The 18,491-nt window shown below is 29.8% G+C and overlaps 1 protein-coding gene across 4 annotated transcripts in view; it reads right to left on the bottom strand.

Moving 5' to 3' along the window:
• The window catches only part of LOC143197263 (zwei Ig domain protein zig-8), a 689,161-nt gene that overhangs the window by 17,180 nt on the left and 653,490 nt on the right, over positions 1–18,491 (bottom strand). The window lies entirely within an intron of this gene.

Consider the following 18,491-nt stretch of genomic DNA (forward strand, 5'->3'; position numbering starts at 1 on the left):
ATCGCTCGTAGTAGGGTTATTAGATAGATTATATGTAAATATATCTTGTTAAATATTCTATTTTAATATTAATAGATGAAGATGGACTGTCCTTTTATTTGATTAATGATTTGAAACACATTTACTTAAACGATAATAAAACTAATGCATTAATAGCAGACAAAATTGAAACATATTCATATTCAGATTAATATTGGAAAGTAACAACAAAAAATAACACAAATTGTTAACAATATTAGACACTCGGTAAAATATTCATCATTTATTTGGAATTTGGATTCAAGACAGAATATACCACTGACGATCCTGTCCAATATTGAATTTGAGGGGTTGTCTTTTAAGTTTCGGGATTGTCTACTATCAAGACAAGTGTGTTTACAGATATTTTCACTAACCATCAGAAACTTTATGTAGCTTTGGTTTTAATGATAAAAATATGCCTTCTATACTGCATGAATACTTGATTGTTCTTGTTGGATCCCATCAAATTTAATAATGATTCAAAACCAAGCTGATATCAATTATTAAAAATGCGAAATACCATTATGGTATATCATGTTGGGATGGAAGTTCTCGAGAAGGTAATAAAAATTTTTTAATAACCACATCCAGGACGGCACATATATCAAGTGATTTTTTTCATTTCGAAACTGTGCTTTACGTCATCTGCTTTCCAATTTGTACATGGAAACAATTAATTATGAAAACCTGCCGAGAAACATTAACTGTAAACTACAACACTATATTTATAATATTGGAATATGTATTTATAATATATGAAGGAAATATTGGTTGACTAGTATAATGAGTTCATGAGAACACAAGTAATCTAATTGAAGTAATTAGTAAGGTGTCAGTGATAAAGAAGGAATTATTGACGATTAGTCGAAGAAAATTTACGACTGTTGACCAATGCCATGAAACTTACTAATGAAATAATGAGCAAACTGAATATTCTCTTGTATGATCTGAATTATCTTTCATAATCTGAATAAATATACATATTATTTTGGTCAATGGATAGAATTGGCAATGGTCAAATGTTAAATAATAAAATTAAAACAATATATATATATATATATATATATATATATATATATATATATATATATATATATATATATATATATATATATATATATATATATATATATATATAAATTGTATCGGGTTGGATGGAAGTTCTCGAGAAGAGAATAAAAGTTCTTTAATAACCACATTCAGGACGGCACATATATCAAAGGTTTTTTTTTAATTTCGAAACTTAATACTGTGCTTTATGTCATCTATTTTCCAATTTGTACATGGAAACAATTAATTATGAAAACCTGCTGAGAAACTTTAACTGTAAACTACAACACTACATTTATAATATTGGAATATGTATTTATAATATATGAAGAAAATATTGGTTGACTAGCATAATGAGTTCTTGAGAACACAAGTAATCTAATTGAAGTAATTAGTAAGGTGTCAGTGATAAAGAAGGAATTATTGATGAATAGTCGAAGAAAATTTACGACTGTTGACCAATGCCATGAAACTTGCTAATGAAATAATGAGCAAACTGAATATTCTCTTTTATGATCTGAATTATCTTTTATAATCTGAATAAATATATATATTATTTTGGTCAATGGATAGAATTGGCAATGGTCAAATGTTAAATAATAAAATTAAAACAACATATATATATATATATATATATATATATATATATATATATATAAATTGTATCGGGTTGGATGGAAGTTCTCGAGAAGAGAATAAAAGTTCTTTAATAACCACATTCAGGACGGCACATATATCAATGTTTTTTTTTTAATTTCGAAACTTAATACTGTGCTTTATGTCATCTATTTTCCAATTTGTACATGGAAACAATTAATTATGAAAACCTGCTGAGAAACATTAACTGTAAACTACAACACTACATTTATAATATTGGAATATGTATTTATAATATATGAAGAAAATATTGGTTGACTAGCATAATGAGTTCTTGAGAACACAAGTAATCTAATTGAAGTAATTAGTAAGGTGTCACTGATAAAGAAGAAATTATTGACGATTAGTCGAAGAAAATTTACGACTGTTGACCAATGCCATGAAACTTGCTAATGAAATAATGAGCAAACTGAATATTCTCTTTTATGATCTGAATTATCTTTTATAATCTGAATAAATATATATATTATTTTGGTCAATGGATAGAATTGGCAATGGTCAAATGTTAAATAATAAAATTAAAACAACATATATATATATATATATATATATATATATATATATATATATATATATATATAAATTGTATCGGGTTGGATGGAAGTTCTCGAGAAGAGAATAAAAGTTCTTTAATAACCACATTCAGGACGGCACATATATCAATGTTTTTTTTTTAATTTCGAAACTTAATACTGTGCTTTATGTCATCTATTTTCCAATTTGTACATGGAAACAATTAATTATGAAAACCTGCTGAGAAACATTAACTGTAAACTACAACACTACATTTATAATATTGGAATATGTATTTATAATATATGAAGAAAATATTGGTTGACTAGCATAATGAGTTCTTGAGAACACAAGTAATCTAATTGAAGTAATTAGTAAGGTGTCACTGATAAAGAAGAAATTATTGACGATTAGTCGAAGAAAATTTACGACTGTTGACCAATGCCATGAAACTTACTAATGAAATAATGAGCAAACTGAATATTCTCTTGTATGATCTGAATTATCTTTTATAATCTGAATAAATATACATATTATTTTGGTCAATGGATAGAATTGGCAATGGTCAAATGTTAAATAATAAAATTAAAACAACATATATATATATATATATATATATATACATATATATATATATATGTATATATATATATAAATTGTATCGGGTTGGATGGAAGTTCTCGAGAAGAGAATAAAAGTTCTTTAATAACCACAATCAGTTGACCAATACCATGAAACTTACTAATGAAATAATGAGCAAACTCAATATTCTCTTGTATGATCTGAATTATCTTTTATAATCTGAATAAATATATATATTATTTTGGTCAATGGATAGAATTGGCAATGGTCAAATGTTAAATAATAAAATTAAAACAACATATATATATATATATATATATATATATATATATATATATATATATATATATATATATATATATAAATTGTATCGGGTTGGATGGAAGTTCTCGAGAAGAGAATAAAAGTTTTTTAATAACCACATCCAGGACGGCACATATATCAAGTGATTTTTTTTAATTTCGAAACTTAATACTGTGCTTTATGTCATCTGCTTTCCAATTTGTACATGGAAGCAATTAATTATGAAGACGTGCCGAGAAACTTTAACTGTAAACTACAACACTGCATTTATAATGGCTTATTTAGTCAGGAAACAACAAATCTCAGATACTTTATCCAAAATTGATAAATTCCGCTCATCTTTCAGGAAACCGAATACAACGGAAATAGGAAAAGCGCAAATCAATCATAAAATAATTGCTAAGGTCAATTTAATAATGGAATGCACTGCTAAATGTTGGTTACAATGAATATATCAAAATGTTCTACGATGGATAACAGAATGAAAAATTACTCCTAAATGCAATGTCATTATTGATGTCAATAGCAAGAAATTCCGACAATAAATTACTGTAGTTTAATGGCTATATATATGATTTGTTCGATCGATGCTTTATTATTAAATCACTAAACTCATTTTGATATTAAATATATGGATTGAAGTATGAATTGTTATATTTATTGATTCTAGTTAATGTTTCCATCGCAATAAAAGGCTCGAAGGTTCTAAGGAAATGTTAATTACTAAGTTTCTACCTATGTTATGGCGCCGGTACATATTCTCCATTAACTTCAAATGCTTAAATCAACTAGAGATATAAATAAATCAACTGATTACGTAATAATCATACGTTTTATTGAGTTTTATTTTATTGAAACATATCAATATATACAGATACTAGACCATAGATACAAGTGGTAGGAAATGATGAACAATTGATTCATCTGTTGTGATAACTGTTGAGGTTGGGTAATCCAGTTCTTCACCTCGCCAAAGAAAGTGATTAAAAGGGGATTTGATAATAAAATAAAACAAAACATTGAAGCAAATGCAATGACAAGTATCTCAGTGCTTAACGCAATCCTCCATGTATATTTGTAGGGTCATTGAGGTCATTCTCATTGAAGGTTTCCCGAATCTATATATTGAATAAGAACATCAATTTTTCGAACTACATAAGTTTTTCTAGACTTTCTGTATATTACCCTACATCAGCAATTCTTTTATGACTCATAAGATGATTTTCAACCAGCAGTTTCTTCAATTTCATTAATTAAATGTATTTTTAACTACTGATCTATTATAATAATCAAAACAATCAAGTACTACTTTTCCGTTTTGATTGAATGGTTTCTACTATTCAACGTAGCTTTCTGCAATATTTTGAATGAAAATGATTCTCATCGAGTCATTGTAACAAACATAACATCCCAATGGACACCCCGTATATTTAACACGAAATGTAAGAACTATTACAGTTCAAATCAGTCATTTAAATGATAGATACTGTATATTTTTTACCCAAAAGTATGCATTAAAGGAAAGCAAAAACGTGTATATAAGCTCATAACTCAAATGATGAAGACTGTATTCTTCTGTAAGGCGTAAAAGTTTAAACAACAAAAAACAAAAATAGTTTAAAGGAATAGTTCAAATTAAATTAAATATACTTCTTTTTTAGTTAAATGAGATAGAGAGACTGGACAGAATGTTAGCACAATTAACTCAATTCAGTTCTAACAATTCATTGAATTATTCAAATAATAAATACTGTATACTTTTTACGCAAAGCAAATATTAAAAAGCTTATTTGAGCGTATAAATTAAATGACTAAATATCTCTGGCATTTGGCAACAGCGTTTGTTTAACATTAGGACGGATTATTTTCTCTATACGTTGTATGTAACCAATAAAACATATATAAACTTGCTCTTAAATTGAAATGAATGAAAAATTCATCTTCGAAAATGGTGTCATTCCTCATGGACACCCTGTATAATTAACAGGAAATGTTAACATTGTTAACTCAGTTCAGTTCTATTAATTAATTCTTGAATCATTCAAATGTTCACTACTGTATACTTTTGTAAGGCGTAAACGTTTCTACAACAAAAACCAAAAATAGTTTAAAGGAATAGTTCAAATTAAATATATTTAGTTTTTTTTTGGTTAAATGAGATAGGGAGACTCAACAGAATGTAAATAAAAAAATGTCTAAATGCATCATTTTTTTTACTGCTAACGCTAAAATATTAGTCGTGTTTCCTATCTGGTTTCTGTTTTGTCCATTTGTTTGTATTAATGTACCAACAATAACGTTAACAACCGTCGGGTATTGGCTTCCTCTATAATTCGCGGTTTCCCGTGATAGACACGAGCAATTTACTTTTTTCTGCTCCCAAATAGGATTGCTAAATCCATTAAATTGATTCTAATGAATATGATCAATGTAAAAACGTACCTTTACGTATATCTAATATCGATGAAACATCATATTTCACCAGTGACGAAGTTAATAATCAGGAGGGAATAATTAAAATTCGATGTTCTATATTCTCTCGCTGTTCTGTCGATGCCTTTTATTTCTTTGTTCTAATAGTAAATCTCCGCGGCGCCACCTATAAGTCTCAACGGTAGTTACCGCAATTTATGATGAGAAGTAATATGGTTTATGAAGTTATCAAACCATTAACTTGTATTAAGCGTTATATATATCCTTGATAACTATTTTAAGTGATATTTCATATCCCCACCGCTATGTGAAAGGGTTGAGAAACATAAAAATATGGTTTATTATATTTTTGAGTCTTATTTAACATTGACGTTGATAGATATACTAGTGTGAAAGTTTCTTGTAAGAGGGAACTAATTTTATCTTAGTTGGTAAGTGGCAAAACATTGTATACTGAATGAATGACTATTTTTTGTGGGTAATGGAATATTGCAAGATGACTTAGACTTAGGCCACTTACGATTCCAATGAGATGATGCAAAAGTTGGTAAAAGAACAATAAAGCCTTTTGGTAGGATTTGGAGCCTTCTTTACTAGCACTATGTACACTGAATCTAAAGCATTTATTGAGTGTGGAGAAGAAGGCTCTACAAAATAAGAGACTTGAAGACTTCAGAAAATTGTTCCATTTAAAGCATCATATTGTAAGATTTGATATCTGCTGCATTATAACCTTCAAACATTTGACCCTCAAGATTTTGCATCAGCATAATATGTACAAGGTGTGTCAATAATTAGTGACGTAGTAGTTTTTTGTAAGGGTATGTGTTATGATTTAATACCTATCTCATTGTATTCTATTAGCATTAACCTCAAACTATATAAGTTATATTCCACGAAAATAATAAGACCCAACACAAACTGAAAAACAATTGGCAGGAAAGTTGAATGTGAGCCGAGTGGTAATTTGTGAACGATTACAAACGATGGAAAAAATTAAAAAAGATGGGAAGATGGGCCCAAATCGAAAAATCGTCAATGAAATGTTATTTCAAAGGTATAAAACTCAAAATGAAAATCAAATGATGAAAAATCGATATAATTCGAAAATCCCAAGCGAAAACATCAGTCAAATCGCCTTGGTCGCAAGATCATGCTATAGGTCGGGAGAAGCAGTTAATATTAATCGCAAGCAACAATACAAGTAATTTGATCTATGTATTGATCATCCACAATACAGCTAAATATATGTTAAGGTGATTTTGCAGTATGATAACGTGTCATCTTATACAGCAAAATTGTTAAAGAAATGTTAAAATTACTTGGATGGAAATACGCCATACTCTCCAGACGTAGTTCCATCCGACTACCACCGTCTCGCATCAAGGGACGCGTGCTTGCAGAGTAGCACTTTGAAGAAGTTAAGAAATGGCTCGATGAATTGTTTAGCCCAAAGGAGATATTCTTCTTATTGAATGGCATCCATAAAGCCATGCCTGAGAGATGGGCAAAATATGTAAAATTAAATGGCCAGTACTCTTTATAACATGTTGGAAAAGGAGTCTTCCTTTCTTCTACTCGAATTTTGTAACGAGAGAACTCTATTTCCTGAAAATTATTGTATTACCACCCTTTTAGTATTATACATATCCCTGTAGTGTTTTGTTCTAGTGGATGACTCATAGCCTGTCCCACCCTATATCATACTGTAAATATTCAAATTATGTCGTATTCATATTATTTATTATTCTTTTGCAAAACATGTATATCTCGTCGAAGACATTAGTTATAAATATTTAGTTAGAATCCGAACCGTCTCGCGCATACATATTTATATAACTTTGATTAGATAAAAAGATCTTCTGGAGAAAAAAAAAACCAATGCCGCATCCCCCTATTTGCTAATGTTCTACACGAAAATATATAAAGAATAATAAGAGAGGCTGTCTGAGCAAAACTAGGCAGATTATAAATGGCCGCCATAAATTGCAGATCCTGCAATTGTTCGCGAGGGAATCTCTCGTATGTGTTTCGAAGGTAGAAAATTTTAATCGACATAAAAGTATACGCACATGTTATCTGTTGACGTGTCAAAATATCTTACGACGTTAAACTTTACATACAGAGTTGGAAAGTTTTGTGGAAGCTAAATATCTAGCATCGTTCACCGGATATCTCTAGAGGTTTAATAAAGAAAAGACGAATTACGTTGAAAGTAACTTGAATATTAATATGCGTATATGCTGGTTTCTACCTGTAACATACGGGAATTGATATGACAGGGCAGTAGGGCCGATTTTAAATTAAATTGAGGGGTAGCTAAAAATAACATGTCAATTGAAAAGTCCCCGGCCTCACACATAGATGGCGCTACTAGAATCAAATCCATATCTTTTTTAGTTAGCCCTAACCCTCAAAAGATGGGTGTATAAATTTGACAGCTGTCGGATCATTTGGTTGCGAATTATAGCATTTTGAGTGAAGCAACTTTTGTTATTGTGAAAAAAATGGATAAAAAGGAATTTCACGTGTTGAAAAAATATTGTATTTTGAAGGGAAAAAATACAGTTGAGAAAAAGACACTGCCCCAGTAAAATCAATCATCAAGGATTGGTACGCAAAGTTTAGATGTGGTGAAATAAGAACAGAAGGCGCAGTGGATGCCCAAAAGAGGTTGTTACCGACGAAAACATTTAAAAAATCCACAAAATGATTTTGAATGACCGTAAATTGAAATTGAATGAAATAGTAGACACTGAACAACTGAACTGAACGTGTACATCATATCATTTACGAATATTTGAGTATGAGAAAGCTCTGTGCAAAGTGGGTGCCGCGTGAGCTCACTTTTGACCAAAAACAACGACGAGGTGATGATTTGGAGTAGTGTTTACAGATGATCAAGAGTAATAAACCCGAATAGTTACGTCTATATGTGTTAATGGATGAAACATGGCTACATCATTTCACTCCGAAGTCCGATTGACAGTCATCCTAATGGACTACACATGATGAATCCGCTCCAAAGCGTGGGAAAACGCAACAGTCGGCTGGCAATGTTATGCCGCCTGTATTTTGGTATGCGCATGGAATAATTTTCATTGACTACCTTTGAAAAAGAAGGACCATCAAGCGACTATTACATAGCGTTATAGGACCATTTGAAGGACGAAATCGCTGAAAAACGGCCGCATTTGAAGAAAAAGAAAGAGCCGCCTCATTAAGACAATGCACGGTATCACAAATCAGTGAAAACATTGGCAAAAATCCACGAATTGGGCTTCGAATTGCTTCCTCATCTACCGTGTTCTCCAGATCTGGCCCCCAGCAACTATTTCCTGTTCTCAGATCTCAAAAGAATGCTCGCTGGGAAGAAATTTTCGTTGAATGAAAATGTGATCGCCGAATATGAGGCCCATTTTGAAGCAAAAGACAAATCGTACTACAAAAATGGTATCAAAAGGAGGGTTGCTATAATCAGTGTATCATCCTTCAAGGGAATTATGTTGAATAAAAAAAAATTTTGGTAGACCGGGGACTTGTCAATTGACTTGTTAACTGTAATCATTTTTGGATTGATATCTTGGTCATTATACAGGGAATGCACAATATTTCGTAGATATTTCTAACAGAATGTTGTAACTTTGGTGTACCAAAATATCTGTCAACTGCTTCATTGTTGGTGATGGAAATGTACTCCTCACTTTCTGGTCTAAATCTTCTTATAATGGTTGAATTATGTTAGTCTGTAGTAAGTCTGAAGATATTTGATGCTATTCTGATGCTTCTCCAACCAACACTGAACCTATTAGCCAGTTCATGTTATTTTGTCTGCACTAGACTAGGAAACCAACAGAATTAGACATCCCAGATTTTTTATCATTTCCAACAGCTGTAAATTAAGTAGTATTAAATTTTTTTTATAACTTATGTTTTTATATGATTACTTCGGTAATTATCTTTTGAACTGCAGCAGAACAACGAGTATAAAGTTCTCTGCGATTGCTTCTTTGACCATTAAATCTTATAGATGAGTTATAGATTAAATGATGAGAGTCTATATATGTATTATTATTTTTTTATTTTTTTACGTCATTTTTTTTGTTCTTCTTGCTTGGTTAGTCAATAAAATATGCGACATCATGAGTAAATTTGGCTGTCCTGTTTGAAGGTTAAATAAAAATCAAAATGTTATCGTTATTTTGATTTTCTGCGATTATACCTGTGATGATAACCAATTTCAAAGTATTCTAGATAACTTTATTGGGATTAAGTGATCTAGTAGTACGTTGAAAAATAATAATGTATATAATTCACAATATCTTGTATCTACAAAAAATGTTTCAAAATTAATTCACATTCTTGTTGTTTCTTACTCTTAGGATTGCTAGAGAACTAAGACAGACTAGACTTAACCAAGCTAGTTAAAGATGAGAGCCGGTATGAAACTGATTAGTTGGTTATATGAAATAAACTTCTTGGAAACTGAGTATGTTAATTGGAACATTGTCGATATTATGTGAGAGCGAAATTAATAAAGCATTAATATAGCAGCATTGTTTCCTAGTCTAATTAGAGTTTGCTCCAACTTATATTCCGTAAATATAAGTACATTTTAAAATTGCGTTATTATTTTTTGCGGATTAAGAGACATAATGCTATAGAATCCCATTATTTTTGTATTAAAACTTCCCACCAACTAAAAACTAAACTTATTAAAGGTCTCCTGTTCAGAAAGTTTTGTTAACAGTATTTCGTTATACTTGGGCAATATCGGTATTTTTTATATATGTATATACGTTACGCTTAAATCTTTCTTAAAATTTCTTCTAGTTCAGTTTTCATTATTTTGATTTTATAAATTTAAAACTATTTAGGATTTTGTTTATATGGTTCACTGAATGGAAGTAAAACCAAATGAAACAGTGGTGATTACATTATATAACCATTATTTATTGACGTTGTATAAAAAGGTAAAATCACAAAATGCATAAAAACGGGCTGGGTCTGAACACAGTGACTGAATGATCGAAAATACCCTTCAATAACATCCCAGATAAACGTCTCGGGGTTGCCAGATAATCGTTATCATTTCACAGTTGGCGCTGTTAGTACCCCGTCCGTGTTCAACATCTGGGATTATATTTCTGGGTATTTTGTAGACAGTTATTCCACGATGTAAAATTCGACATGCCTCAAGGTCGTTACAGCTATAATAATGATTATATTATATTTAGTTTAGATTTACGATAAATTTTCCCCGAGAATAGCCACTTCGAAACAACTAGTATATTTTTGAATGTTTGCTAAGGAGTGGTTAGAATTATTTCCCATTTTAGAGACTAATGGATCTGGTGATGAAACCAATTGAGCCAATTTTATTCTTCTACCGATACCCATAAATATTTGACAACGATCAAAAATGTTGATCCTTTGTGACAGTGATGCTCTGGGAAAACAAAATCATTGTTTTTACTATTTTCTTCGTAAATATTCCATATTTTTTACCATGTAAACCTCTCTCGAACTTCTACAAATATTTAAAAATAAAAATTAGCCTAATCAGTCAAGTCATTCTTGAGTTTTTGCGAGGCAAACGAACACTAATTTATTTATATGACTTCTATTGACCTGGTTACAAAGAAGATGTGTTTATATTAGACCGAAGGAACTTTAAAAGATTTTGATATAAAAAGAAAATATCTCGTTTTGCCACATAAAATTTGATTGAGGATAAAAATTTGAGCTGTTAATGGCTGAAGATTTATGCCAACTATAAGAAGAACTTGTATAATCATTCAATGTTTCTCAATCAACCTAACATTATTTAATTTTTTTAAGAATAATGTAGGTCAAATATACTTTTTTTTTTAAATTACAGGACAAGAGGATGTTAAATGATATTATCTCGATATTAGAACTTCCCACCAACTAATAACTAAATTTTTTAAATGTCTCGTTCAAGTTTTCCAACAATGTTTTATATACTTACCTAACATTGGTATAATACATATTTCTCAGACGTATTAGGTTTAAAACTTTTTCGAAAATTCACCCTAACTTGTAAACAACATTTTTGTCGCAAGTAGCCCGCGGGTGCTTTTAAAATTCCCTTTAAATATTATAAAATGTTATATTTCCCTTTTTTTATTGCGTTATAAAATGTTCCTGCTGCTGTTTGATGTATTTATTTGATGTAGATATTTTATCATTTAGATTATTTTTATTGCGTATTTGATATGATAGAGATTTAATATAATGATTAAAACGGTTTTACTGCTAAGTAGTCAGTTGGTTGCATACATACAAATATATTTTGTGACAACAGATAGAACTACTTTTTACCCATTTTTATACTTGCCTATAAAACAGAAAGTACCCTATACATGTACTAGTCATAAGTTTGGTGAATATAGAGTGTGAGACAAGACATACACTATTATTACTAGTGTTGGGAACAATCGACTGAAATCCACTATCGACTGTTCAGTAATTGACTACCTTTTACTATCGCCTATTTCAGTCCCTATTTTTGGTTCGACTGTTTTTACTAGTAACTGTTTTCAGTCGACTGTTTTCGGTCCGACTGATTTTATTACTATTTACTATCGACTGTTTCAATCGTTTACTTTTAGTTATTATTTTCGGTTCTACTAGTTCATTCGACTGATTTATAACGTTTTGGCGCTTCGTCCTAGCCATGACCTTGAAAGTAATGCGCCGAATTTATGCTTATATAGATTTATATGTAATATATGTGGTTTTATATATTTTTTTAGTTTGCTTGTGAATAACTATATATTGTAAATTAATATAGCAGCATTTTGGAACGCTAGTTTTCGAGGGCAACAAAATTAAATTGTAAATGGTAAATAGTAAGAATGTTTTGACCGGCATAATAGGTAATACTTTGGACTGGTATAATAGGTAATACTTTTTTGATAAACTTTCACGATTTTTGTCCAAGCCTCTTGTTTGTCGAAACTTTTTTTCTAAAATCTTGAAAACTAAAACTAGTTTCCAAAGGTTTCAGAAGTTGCATAGATCCAAAAGATTTAAAGAATTATTTACAGTAGAAGTTGTTAAATTTCTATTAAAAATATTAACCGTAAAGAGGTGAATAAAGTATATTAAATACTTGTAATAAATACATTTTCTGATTGGAAAACTCTAATATTCAACAATTTATTTTGTTGGCTATTAAGAAGAGCACCACAGTTTTTATTTGTTAACGAATGGACTATCTTAACAGAATGTGTTCAACTTTTAAAGCCCATTGAAATAATGGCCACCGACTTATCTGGTGAAAGATATCCCAATGATGTCTTTAATTATACGGTTAATAAGAGGACTGCAACATTGAATTAAATCCAGGATTTTAACAAGTGAATGGGGAAAAAATTACGAAATTGTCTATTAGATGTCATCAATAAAAGACTGGCAATTTTAGAAATGAATACGATATGCGGGAAATCCACATTTTTAGATCCTAGATTTAAAAAAGTAGGATTTGGTATTGCAAATAATGCTGAGGCGATAGAAAAAGTTATCACAAAAGAGGTATCTTCCATTTTAACTTCAAAAAATAGAAATATAGTTTCACAACTCGAAAGTCAAGACAAAACTACTGACCAAGAATGTATTGACATCTGGAGATATTTTGATAAAAAAATGGCTAGAATGAAAGAAGTAATTACTCCAAGTACTGCAGCAACTTTACAGATTTAGCAGTATTTGGAAATTCCTTTTATTGGACGATTAGAAAACCCATTGGATTTTTGGCAAACCCATAAAATGAAACTATCCGAATTATATCAATTACACGTAAAATATTCCTCTATACCCGCAACATCTGTCCCCTGGGAACGAGTTTTTCAAAATTTGGGCAAATAATTAACGATCGAAGAAATCGCCTCACGGAAGAAAAGTTGAACATGCTAATATTCACAGTAATTTAAAAATATTTCCGTTCAAAAATAAATAAAACTTTTATTTAAAAAGGGTCTGGTAGTTATTGTACGATCATTTTTAGGTTCATCATGGATTAGATTTTTCAATGATTAGGTATATGTTTACATTTTATTTACTAGTTATGGTTATTAAAAATCTTTAGTTTTTAGGTTTTATTTAAGTTGTATTGTACTATTTATATTTATTATGAGTTTATATGTTATTTAAAAGTAGCAAGTAATATATCAAAACACGATAAAACATTTGTAGTGTTATTATTCCATTCCTTTTTACACATCCACAGAACATTTAGTATAAAAGTAATCCTACTTCCATTAAAGTTATATTATTTATTACATGATAATAGAAATTAGTATTTTTTTTCCTTTTCTTTTTTAAAGTTATCAGGTGAATGAATATATATATATATATATATATATATATATATATATATATATATATATATATATATATATATATATATATATATATATATATATATCTGGCTCGCTTATAATACCATTGGAGAATATAAAAACATTTAAAATTAACTGCTCCAAATATTTATCTCCGTCCTTTCCTATCTCACATTTTATACAGACAAGAATTCGTACATCTTCGTCTGACATCACGAATGGAAAAAAACAGTCGAACCTTGCATTTGACTAAAAATAGTAATTACTATTTTCAGTCGCAATTTTTTGACTATCGACGTTTCGACTGTTTTGCGACTATCGACTGTATCGACTGTTTTCAGTCGATAGTTCCTAACGCTAATTATTACAGCACAGCCAACGTCGCCAACTTGTGTGGAATTCCTTAATCTGAAGGGAATATCATATTGATTGAGAATTTATTGAGCATTGAAGATTTATTGAACCCGTATTGGCAGAACACATTGGCTCCTATGACTGTACTTGTGTTCAGCTTCACTCAATAAACCATGAATATATTTTCATAAAATATTTGAACACACTGTTTAACATTCATATCGAAATCCTTCTTCAGTGAATTTGTTTATTTCTATAGAAACCTTACAAAGTATTAGTAATTATCATTAACCCCTAAAAATTCATCATAACTAAGTACCGCCTTTTGTATTTAAATTGTAATGTTAAAAAAAACTTCAACAATAATTTTTATAATATATATAAATATTTGATGAAAGTTCTTTAAGTTCCTCTGTTATTTTAGTATAATATATTAAAATTTTTAGAGAACATTTCACAAAAGTTATTCTATTCCTAAGAAGTATCGTAAAGATTCCATTCAGACGAAGAATGTTCAGAAAAAGTCTTAAAAGTTTGTGATGTGTATGCATTGTTTTATATGCATTTTTACATGACCTAAAGTTTTGTTTGAGACAAAGGAATTTAAAAAAATATAGGCTAATACGATTACGCTATTTTAAAATAGTTTATATAATTTAGTTTAAAAATATATATTTAATCATTGAGAACATATAAACTGAATAAATTTGTTAACAATTTAAAATATCAAATGGGAGGCTCGAACAAATTCGTAGTAGAGTCCAGACATATCTCCGTGCGATTATTATTTACTCTATTGTGATTATAACTGACATTTTAATACTTTATAAAACATCAAAAAATAGTTGAAATATTTTGTCTGTTGCTTATTCAGACCGTACGAGATGGTGTCTGGAGGCTTGTCTCTGGAAAGTTGTTTTCTTGATTCTTCGTCAACAAAAGAAAGTTGGGCTATCAGAGCTAGGGACCAATATTGATCTAAAAAGCAATAGCCGCTAAGGAAAACATTGACACCAAATAAAAAGCATATGTAATATGCAATATTAGTAGACCCCAAAAAGATTCTTCCACAGTAATTAAACAAGCAGTTGGATTTAATGAAACAATTTCTAAAAGTTTTTTCTAAAGATGGTTATTATTTTAAATATTAGTGTGGAATATTCCTTCTTTTATCAAACTCTAAACTGGAGTTATGGAAGAGCCTGTTACTTATAAATTAGTGTTCGATTCTACTTCTTGTATTACCATTTCGACTTTTTCTGGGTAGAGAAAGGGGAATGGTTTCATCAGGAATATTAAACACGTTGAAAAACTATCTAACGATGAACAAATATAAACATCATGGGTGATTACTGTTAGTCACTTCACAGAGAAAGAAAACGTTACAATAAAGAAAAGGAAAAAGTATAATTTATATATAAAATTTGTTTTATATATTTTTTTAAATGTTTTGAGATGATTAATGCCATATTGTGTGAGATAAAAAAACTGATGTTCAATAGCCCTTCAGTATCCAAAAATACATAACATTATAATATTGTAATTAAATTTAAAAAACAATTGAAATGGTGAATGCGCCGAGTACAACGCTGAGATGCAAAAATTGAAGCATTTAAAAATAACGTTGTCATAGTTTGATTCGTGACCGTAAAAGTTTCTTTAAATGCACTTTTAAAAGCCGTGAGTATACTAAGCGACGTGTTTAATTTGAATTACGGTTGTATCCAAACTTGAACGTATCCCCACTTAATAAAGTTGCATAAATGCAACTCTCAAACTTTTTAATTGTATAATTTAGTTGGCAGCTATAAAATCCCCGGTGGTAAACGGTAAATTTCCTCTCCACAGTATCTTGAAGGAATATTTAACACACTGTAATTTTATTTTCTTGTTAGGTGGTGATTCAATTTAGATTTAAGGTAAGATTTTACGTAAGTAATTTTTAACAGTATTTGCGAAACTTCCTTTATTGAATAACTTCAGGCCGTTTTCGTTTTTAATAAACATTTCGTTTTTTTTTCTCTCTCTCTCTCACTCTCTCGATCGCATGTCTAAGGATGGTTAAAAAAAGATGTTTCGGTCTCTTTGCGTTAAAAAAAATTCTCTGGTCGGATTTATTTTTGTTTTAGTTTCCCGAAATTTTATCGCGATATACTAGAACTGCGAATTTATTTTGAGGGATTTACAAGAGATGGCGTAACTGCTTTATCGTATCGGATACTTCTACCAAATTGCATCAGACATATCGTGTTATTTTACCGTATAAAAAGCACATTTTTCTAAAATTCAGACATAGTTTTTCTTTAAGTATATTATTTATTGTAGCTAAAAGTCATATTTAAACCAATATACTTTTAGTTGAATATTAAAACGATTTAATACATTTTGTACTTAAAAAAGTATGAAAATAAAACGAAACTTTGTTAATAATCTAGATAAAATTATAATATCACGATGAAAGCTCTAGTTCTTACGTAAACTTTGTTAGTTTTTCATTTTTATTTATATTTAAGAGTTTTATCATGCAGAGGACAAACAGTAATTTTTTTAGAATTAATTAAGTTCAATTTTCTTTGGATTTTTCTATATAATTCTGGAAGAAAATATAATATTTTGATAATTGTTGTATGTACATTTAAGGGATCCAAAAATATTGCTGAAGTGTCTTGTAATAATGTTTAAACTGTATACTATATGCCTATTAACAAAATATTTGTTTTAATCTTTATTTTCTTACCAAAATGCCTATATAATAAAAATGTTACATTTTTATTTAAAACTGTTCTGGTACATTCTTAAATAAATAAAATAGAAATCTTCCATTCCATAGAATAGAGATCATTTTTGATGATACATTTTAGTCGAATATTGACGGAAAACAAGTAGAAACGTGACAAAGTTGTTATAAAGTATGATAATGTTTTGGCATATGTTTCAAATTTCATTAAAAATACAGGTAAACGCTTAAAAGGGAACTTTTTCCATATCCATTGTATTTATCAGATATAATCACAATAATAAACAATTGTATTTCAATTCGTAGTCTTGCAGCTTTGACCATTGCAGATTTTTTATTTATTGGCTTCATTTAAGGTTCAAACATTTGGTAACAATACCAGATTTCCAGTTTGGTTTTCGAAATCACCATTCAACTATCGATCAAGTGCACGGAGTAACTGCGGCTATTGAAAGAGCGTTTGAAGAAAAGAAATACTGCCCTGCAATATTCCTGGATGTCTCACAAGCTTTTGATCGGGTTTGGCATTTGGGATTAATCTGTAAGATGAGCAAACTGTTACCGCGTAACTATTGTCAATTGCTGGAGTATTTATTCGCAAGAAAATTTAGAGTATCGCACGAAATGGCGTTCTCGACGCCAGTGGCAGTCAACAAAATCTACAAATGGAAAAAAGATTGGAAAATTCAACTTAATAGCTCCAAATCTGTCCACGTTAATTTTGCATTAAGGCGAAATAATAAAAACTTAATTATATCACTCAATGGATGCCCGATTCCTCAAGCAGAATCAGCAAAATACCTTGGAATCCATCTTGATGGTAGATTAAATTGGAAGCATCACGTTAGACAAAAAGCGAAACACATTAGAACCAAAATAAAATAACTATACTGGTTAGTCGGAAGATACTCTCAACTTGATCTAAAATCAAAGAGGTTTATCTATAATACAATTATAAAGCCAATTTGGACCTATGGGGTGCAAAAATGGGGTTGCACTAAAAATTCAAATCAGTTAGTCATACAGCGCTGTCAAAACAAGGTTCTTCGATTGATTACAATGCCTATCGCTATGTAACCAATGAAGAACTGCACGATGACCTGGAAATCAAATGGATTTGCGAAGTTGTGCAGGATTTCGCCTTGAAACACGAAAGAAGATTACTAAATCATACTAACGTGGAAGCAATACAACTGCTGGACAGCGCGCAGGATATCAGGAGATTGAAACGAACAAAACCATACGAACTTGTGTGAACATTTAGTGTATATTATTAGTGTAAACTATAGCTATAAGTTAATAATTAATAAATAATTATAATTTTATAATTGAGGAATACATACTGATGTATTTTCTCGCACTCGTCTTGCTTGTTAATTCATCCAAGCACATAGGAAAAGTAGTAATAAATTAATTGTAAATTAAGATTGTACTAAGCGTATCTAATAAAGATGTTATAAAAAAAATTTAAGTTT

This window comes from Rhynchophorus ferrugineus, unplaced genomic scaffold (assembly GCF_030347505.1).
Source record: "Rhynchophorus ferrugineus isolate W39M unplaced genomic scaffold, kcgeb_rfMv2 rfM5, whole genome shotgun sequence".
Lineage (NCBI taxonomy): Eukaryota > Metazoa > Arthropoda > Insecta > Coleoptera > Curculionidae > Rhynchophorus > Rhynchophorus ferrugineus.